We start from the raw sequence: 8,274 nt of genomic DNA on the forward strand, positions 1-8,274 counted from the left end.
ACTTGGAAACTCCTACAGCCCCCCCCCCCCTGCAGTAAGATTGCAATGTCTAGGAGGGCTAATGATAACACTGATAACCCACTTGCAATTCCACATTAACACTTCGTCCCATTGACAACAAAATCCTAATGATTAAATCTTTATTCTAATGCTAGAGAGCAAATACGTTAATTAAGAACATAAGAACAAAGGTAACTGCAGAAGGCATATTGGCCCATACGAGGCAGCTCCTATTCTATAACCACCCAATCCCACTCATATACTTGTCCAACCCGCGCTTGAAACAATCAAGGGACCGCACCTCCACCACGTTACGCGGCAATTGGTTCCACAAATCAACAACCCTGTTACTGAACCAGTATTTACCCAAGTCTTTCCTAAATCTAAACTAATCCAATTTATACCCATTGTTTCGTGTTCTGTCTTGTGTTGATATTTTTAATAACCTATTAATATCCTCCCCTGTTATGTCCATTCATCCACTTGTAAACCTCTATCATGTCACCCCTAACTCTTCGCCTTTACAGTGAATGCAATTGAAGCTTTGTTAATCTTTCTTCATATGAAAGGTTTCTAATTTGGGGAATTAACTTAGTGATCCTACCCTGGACACGTTCAAGTGAATTTATATCCATTCTATAGTAAGGTGACCAAACCTGAACTGCATAATTTAAATGGGGCCTAACCAGAGCAAGATATAGCTGAAGAACCTCACCAGGTGTCTTGTTACTAACGCTTTGATTAATAAATCCCAGTGTCCTATTTGCCTTATTACGATCATTCATGCATTGATCCTTTTGTTTTAAATTCTTACTTATCATAACTCCCAGATCCCTTTCGCAACTCGACTGCGCAATCTCAACACCATCTAGCTCGTATCTTGTAACTCTATCATCATTACCTAGCCTCAAAACTTTGCAATTATCAGCATTAAACTGCATTTGCCAATCCTTTGACCATTTCAAACGCCTATTTAGATCAACTTGAAGTGATAGCGAGTCTTCTTCCGTGTTAATTTCCCTGCCGATTTTTGTTTCATCGGCAAATTTGCAAATGTTGCTACTCAGGCCTGAATCTAAATCATTGATATATATTATAAACAACAGAGGTCCCAGGACAGAGCCTTGAGGCACTCCACTTACAACATTTTCCCCCTCTGACTTAACCCCATTTATACTAACTCTCTGTTTCTTTTGGAATAGCCATGCCCTAATCCAACTTAATATAGCACCCCCAATACCATGAGCCTCTATTTTTTTAATCAGTCTCTCATGTGGCACTGTATCAAAAGCTTTGCTAAAATCAAGGTACACAACATCACAATCCTTACCACTATCAACTGCCTCAACTATGCTGGAATAAAAAGATAGCAAATTTGTTAAACATGAACAGCTATTTGTAAAACCATGTTGTGACTCATTTATTAATTTATGTTTTTCAAGATGGAGACAAATTGTATTTGCAATTATTGATTCAAGTAACTTTCCCACAATAGACGTTAGGCTAATTAGCCGATAGTTTGACGCAAGTGATCTATCTCCTTTCTTAAAAATTGGTACCACATTAGCTACCTTCCATGCCTCTGGCACTCTGCCTGACTCTATTGATTTATTAAATATGGTAGACAGTGGCTCAGAAAGCTCCTCTTTGCATTGCAGGCGATGAGTCACAATAACGTGGCTGAAGTATGTTGACCAGACCACACACTAGAAATTGAAGGGACGACGACGTTTCGGTCCGTCCTGGACCATTCTCAAGTCGATTGTCGATTGTCGATTGTCCTCTTTGCATTCTTTAAGCACCCTGGCAAACACTTCATCCGGCCCTGGGGATTTGTTTGGTTTTAGTTTTTCTAATTGTTTAATTTCATCCTCCCTGGTTACTGCTAAACTAGTCAACCTGTCCTCATCCCCACCCACATAGACTTGTTCGGCTGAAGGCATATTGTTAAGTTCTTCTTTAGTAAATACAGATATATAATATTTGTTAAAAATACTACTCATCTCCTTGTCATTATCCGTTATTTGACCTGTCTCAGATTTTAATGGACCTATCCTTTCCCTAGTCTTAGTTCGATATAACTGAAAAAACCCTTTAGGATTTGACTTTGCTTGCTCTGCTATGCGAACTTCATAGTTTCTTTTTGCTTTCCTAATCTCTTTTTTAACATTTCTAACCAGTTGTATGAATTCCTGTTCTAAACTGACATCCCCATTCTTAATCCTTTTGTACCAAGCTCTCTTTTTACCTATAAGGTTCTTTAAATTATTTGTTATCCACTTTGGGTCATTAGTATTCGATCTATTCAATTTGTATGGTATTTTACGTTCCTGTGCTTTGTTTAGAATATTCTTAAATAAGTTATATATTAAATCCACATCGAAATCCCCTTTTACGTCACCTATCGCTGGGTTCATGTCTCGCTCCAAGACCGGCCCACACCCCATACCCAAGACTTTCCAATCTATTTGACCCAAAAAATTTCTTAGGCAATTAAAATCAGCTTTTCGAAAATCTGGCACTTTAACAGAATTTTCTCCTACAGGTCTATTCCATTACATGCTAAATCTGATTACTTTGTGATCACTGTTCCCTAGCTCACTCCCTATTTCGATGTCATTAATTTGTGTTTCCCTGTTAGTTAACACTAAATCTAAAATATTATTTTCCCGCGTTGGTTCCTTAATGTGTTGCGTAAGAAAGCAATCGTCAATTAATTCTAGAAGATCTTCTGCTTCACTATTCCCTGTTTTTTTTCACCCAGTTTATTCCACTAAAATTAAAGTCACCCATGACATAAATACTGTTAGATCTAGATGCTCTAGATATTTCATCCCATAGATGCTTTGCTTCCATTCTGTCTAAATTAGGTGGCCTATATATAACTCCTATTATAATATTATTTGCTTTTTCGTTTAATTCTATCCAAACAGTTTCTGTGTGTGGCTCAGTTTTGATTCCCTCATTGAGACTACATTTCAAATTGTCCCTAACATATATGGGTACTCCCCCTCCTCGTCTAATATATCTATCTGTGTGAAATAGTTTAAATCCATTCATTTGATATTCAGCTAATAGTTCTCTATTTTCTACATTCATCCACGTTTCGGTAAGTGCAATAATATCTATTTTTTTTGTGCAGACAAGAGCATTTAATTCGTTAATTTTATTTCTTGGACTTCTACTGTTAGTGTAATATACCCTAAGTGAATTGTTATTTTGAGGCCCTTTTCTTTCCCTGATCATTTTGCCAATTCTTTTCTCCCACGAACACATACTTTTATTACCTCCTTCCTCCAAATCAATTCCCATACCACTATCTACTAATAGTTTAAACCCAAACAAACACATCTAACCACTGGTTCCAACGAGTTCGCAACAGCAACAACCCCAGCCCTCCATAGATGCACCCCATCACGAGCATACATTTCATTTCTTCCATAGAAGTGTTCCCAGTTGTCTGTGAAAGATATTGCATTTGATTTGCAATATCTTTCCAGCCGGCAATTGACACCAAGTGCCCTCGACATCCATTCATTTCCCACTCCCTTTCTTGGAAGAATGCCACATATGATCGGGATTCCTCCCTTGCTCCTAACTAATTCAATGGCTGTCCTGAATCTCTGTATTAGTTCCTCACTCCTAACTCGCCCAACATTATTACCCCCTGCACTAATACAAATAATGGGTTTGCTTCCATTTCCCGTCATAATATCATTCATGTTTCCAACAATATCACCAATTCCAGCTCCCGGATAGCAAACCCTTAATATGTTCCCCCCTATCTCTGGCACAAAACGTTCTGTCTAAATACCTCACCTGGGAATTTCCCACAACCAAAATTCGCTTCGGTACCACCTTAACTTTCTGAGCAGCCTAAGGGGCCGGCGCTCCGCCGCTCCTCGCTGTTTTCCGTTCCGATTGAACTGTAGGCTCACCACAGCACTCGTCCTCCAACATGGCAAATGAATTTGCTGTCCTTAGGGCGTCTGTAGGTGGCCTTGTCAAGATTTTCTTAAGACCCCTGTCCTTCACATCTTAAGACCCCTGTCCTTCACATCTTAAGACCCCTGTCCTTCACATCTTAAGACCCCTGTCCTTCACATCTTAAGACCCCTGTCCTTCATGTTAGCTCAATGACTTCGCCCTATGACAGTCAAAACCCAGTGACGTTAATTACCTTAATTATCTTGAGCCATTAATTAACCATCCTACAGATAATTTGTCCAAAGCAATTACGTTACCACAATTTCCGTCGCCCTCCCGACAGTCCCTCACTACTGTATACTCACCTAGTTGTACTCACCTAGTTGTGTTTGTGGGGGTTGAGCTCTGGCTCTTTGGTCTCGCCTCTCAACTATCATTCAACCGGTGTACAGATTTCTGAGCCAACTGGGCTCAGGATGCAGGATTAGGTCAGAAACTGTGTGTGGGGTCAGCCTCCACCACATCATTGCGTAATGCATTCCACCTGTTAACTACTCTGACACTGAAAAAGTTTTTTCTAACATCCCTGTGGCTCATGTGGGTACTCAGTTTCCACTTGTGTCACCTTGTTCGCGTATGTACCACCCATGTTAAACAGTTTATCAACCCTGTCAATTCCTCTGAGAATTTTGTAGGTGGTGATCATGTCTCCCCTTACTCCTCTGTCTTCCAGTGTCGTGACGTGCATTTCTCGCAGCCTTTCCTCGTAACACATGCCTCTTAGTTCTGGGACTAGCCTAGTGGCATACCACTGAACTTTTTCCAACTTTGTCTTATGATTGACATGGTACGGGCTCCATGCTGGGGCTGTGTGAATTCACTATGATGAAGCTTTTTACCCTAATTAGCTAGAGTGATCAATTAGCTGCCCATGTACAGACAATTGCACCCGAATGCATTAAGTTATTCATTAATAACTTAAGCGCGAGCACTCGACCAGTACACCTCTTGATGTCTGCCGCGTGACTGGGTTAATGACCACAATATCCCACACCATACCTGCTCCTGCATACCTCTTCCCCTACACTTAGTAACATAGCGTGGAAATCAACTTTCTGTCTGATGTCCAAATATAATTTTTGAAAATGCGAAGCATGTTTAGCACCCACTCCATTACATCCAGACACCTAATAAAATATTACTGCACACATGTTTAGTTCTTGTAACACATTACATCATAACGTAACGTAACGTGGAAATCAACTTTCTGCCTGATGATCAAATAAAATTTTTGAAAATGTGAAGCATGTTTATGGGGTGTTTGCGCTGTCTATCCGTTATTCTGTCTCGTTAGGGTCAGGCCTTCGTTAGAGCTCGGTCTTGTCTCTCCAAATCGTTTAGTTGTCTGTCACCTAGCATCACCCCTCTCTCATCCCCCAATTAATGCTCGATCCTACAGCTGTCTAATCTTCACATTTTGTAATTCTCAATGGAATAGTCGGTGAGTGTTTTTTTTTTAACAGAGGAGCTTAGTTTTAGTTTTAACATACTTTCAGTTGATAGCCGTTAACTTCGTAGGAATGGATAGACCAGTTGTCCTGCGCAAAAAGCCTTTTCTTTTCACTTGTGCTAAGTGAGCCAGACAAAATGTGGCATTATACTATTAGCATGGCAATACAGAACAAAGAAAAATGTAGCAATACTCTATTAGTTAAATAGTCAAAACATAAAACACGCATTATTTCACAGGCTTTTAAACTATTACAAGTTTCTTCCAGCAAATAAGGTTCCTTTAAGCAGTTCAACACATCAAATATAATGTGGTCAGATTTAGTTTTTTCACATTTCTTTTCGAGTGTGTTGATTTTGTTTTAAACAAAGGTGTGCCACTAGTCCATGAACTAAGAGGGATGAGTTAGGAAGAAACACTTTGTGAAATATGTACCATACCACGCTGGAAGACAGAAGAGTTTTGGGAGATGTGATCACTACGTACAAATTTTAATATTTTTTGTTAACTGTGTTATCACACCATATACCTCATAGTCTCTTCTTCTGCCTCTCACTAGTCAATAAACACAATTTTTGTATCATTTCTTGACTTAAATAGCACTCCGAAACATCTCTGCACATCTTAATTTTTCACTGACACGTGCACAGCCATCAAAGGGACTCTCACTACTGCATGGATGTCTTGTGTGTTAAATAAAGCGTCCCTACCTAGCTTATCATTTTCTTTGAGAAACTTATATGTGATGATCATATCTCCCGAGTCCACACAAAAAAACCACACATCACTCAACTTGTTTTCAAATCATAGCACCGGATCCTTTTTTTTCCAGAAACTAAGTTTTGAGAATAAGCACAAAGTCACCAATTAGTATTCGTATCATCAAAGTTATTCTCAGATTATTTTCTAATTTAAAAAATACTTCCACCATCCTACATCCATATTGAGAGATGGCAAACATAACTTGGTTATTGCATCTAGTTTTAAAAAGGGTTTGAATAAGAAGTCATGTTCCATAAAGAAAATACTTTAGAGCATCCATTATCTATGAGCAGTAGGAGGTAAACAGGATCCTCACATTCAATTTCCAAGCATTTTTGCATCATTTCTCGACTAAAATAGCACTCCAAAACATAGGTAGTCATTTTTATTCTCATTGACACACTTATAGTCAACAACAATTTGTTTTGCAGAATCACGAGTTATTCACAGTGACGAGATTTCACGGTGTGCCCAGTTTTAAGAGAGTTCACAGTGTAATAATATCGGTCGTGGATATGTTATGTTATGTTTATGAAGATCATTAATGCTTCTTATTTTTACCGATTTCACTATGCCATGCTTTTCAGTCTTCTCATGTTCTTTTTCAAATAAAGTTTACTTACTGTTTTCCAGTAGCATCGCTTCACACTACATATATATTAATCAACTTTCAAATTCTTTACAACTTTAGTTCAGTTTCTTTCCACTATCATGGCTTTTTGTTGTTCCCCCCTGTCAGTATCTAGTTCAAGACCTCCTATTATCAATGTTATTATTGTTTGTCAACAAGTTATTTTTTAGATAGTTCAAATTATTTTGTGCTGATAGCATGGTTACCGCTTACTGTCTACCACCAATGTGTGAATCATATTTCCTCTTTCACAAAAACATATATATATATATACTTGAACACTACCCCCTCACAGTCTTTTATTTGCATTATAGCTTAACACACGCACTTGACTTTTACTTATTTTATATTTTCTCATTCTTTTCAAATAATTTATAGAAATTTACATTCTTTTTCATTTATCATCTAATCATATGCATATATGTTTTTCTACAGTTCTGTTGCGGTTTATCCTTATGTGTTCCATATACTGTCCCTCCATCATACCCATAAAATATTTATAAATTGGCTCGGATCGAGGTTTGGATTGGACTCCGGTCCATAACCAGGACTAGAGGTCCAAGCCCGACCTCTGGCTTCTATGTATCTTGTCCTCCATGTGCGTCTCTGTTCTCCCAATCTATCTTCCATGGGTTAAAGTCTCCCATGATTACTAGTTCAGATCCATTCCTGCTAGCAAGAAAAGCTGCATTCTCTCTATTATGTTAATGGTGGGCATGTTGTTTCTGTCATATTCCTGTCTGAGTCTTTTGACATTTGCTGATGGGTTATATATGGCTACGACTATAATTGTTTGTCCTCCTGTTGCTATGGTACCTGTTATGTAGTCACTGAAACCTTCACAGCCCTGAATAACCATCTCCTCAAAACCACAGCCTTTTCTTAACAGCAGAGCTACACCACCACCTCCTCTTCCTTCTCTCTCTCTCATCACAACACAGTAGTCCTGTGGAAACACTGCATTTGTTATGGTTTTTGTTACCTTAGTTTCTGTGAGTGCTATTATGTCTTGGTTTTCTTCAAGTCCACATTCTCCAAGTTCATTTGTTTTACTTGTAATCCTATCTATGTTAGTGTACAATGCCTTGAGACTCACTTTCTCCTGTCCTTTCTCATGTTCCCTTCATAGTGAGCGTTCTGCTGGTGAGGGAAGCTGTTCCATTGGTGTGAGGATTTGCGGGGTGGATAACGGGGTCTCAGAGGATACTGGAGTGAGGGATGGGGGGTCAAGTGAAGGAGGTACAGGGAGGGTATGGGATGAAGGGGGAGGGAAGGACAGTGGGGGAAATGGTGGAGGGGGACATAGTAGGAGTAGAGGAGGGGTAGCAGGGTGGGAGTGGGGATGAGGGGGAAGGGAGAGTTGGCTGATCATTTGAGTGGGGGCATGGAGGGTTCAAGGTATTGGTGGTTTCTATGCATAGGAGGTTGGTGGAATTGCCCTTCT

The sequence above is a fragment of the Procambarus clarkii genome, chromosome 9 (genome assembly GCF_040958095.1).
Source record: "Procambarus clarkii isolate CNS0578487 chromosome 9, FALCON_Pclarkii_2.0, whole genome shotgun sequence".
Classification (NCBI taxonomy): domain Eukaryota; kingdom Metazoa; phylum Arthropoda; class Malacostraca; order Decapoda; family Cambaridae; genus Procambarus; species Procambarus clarkii.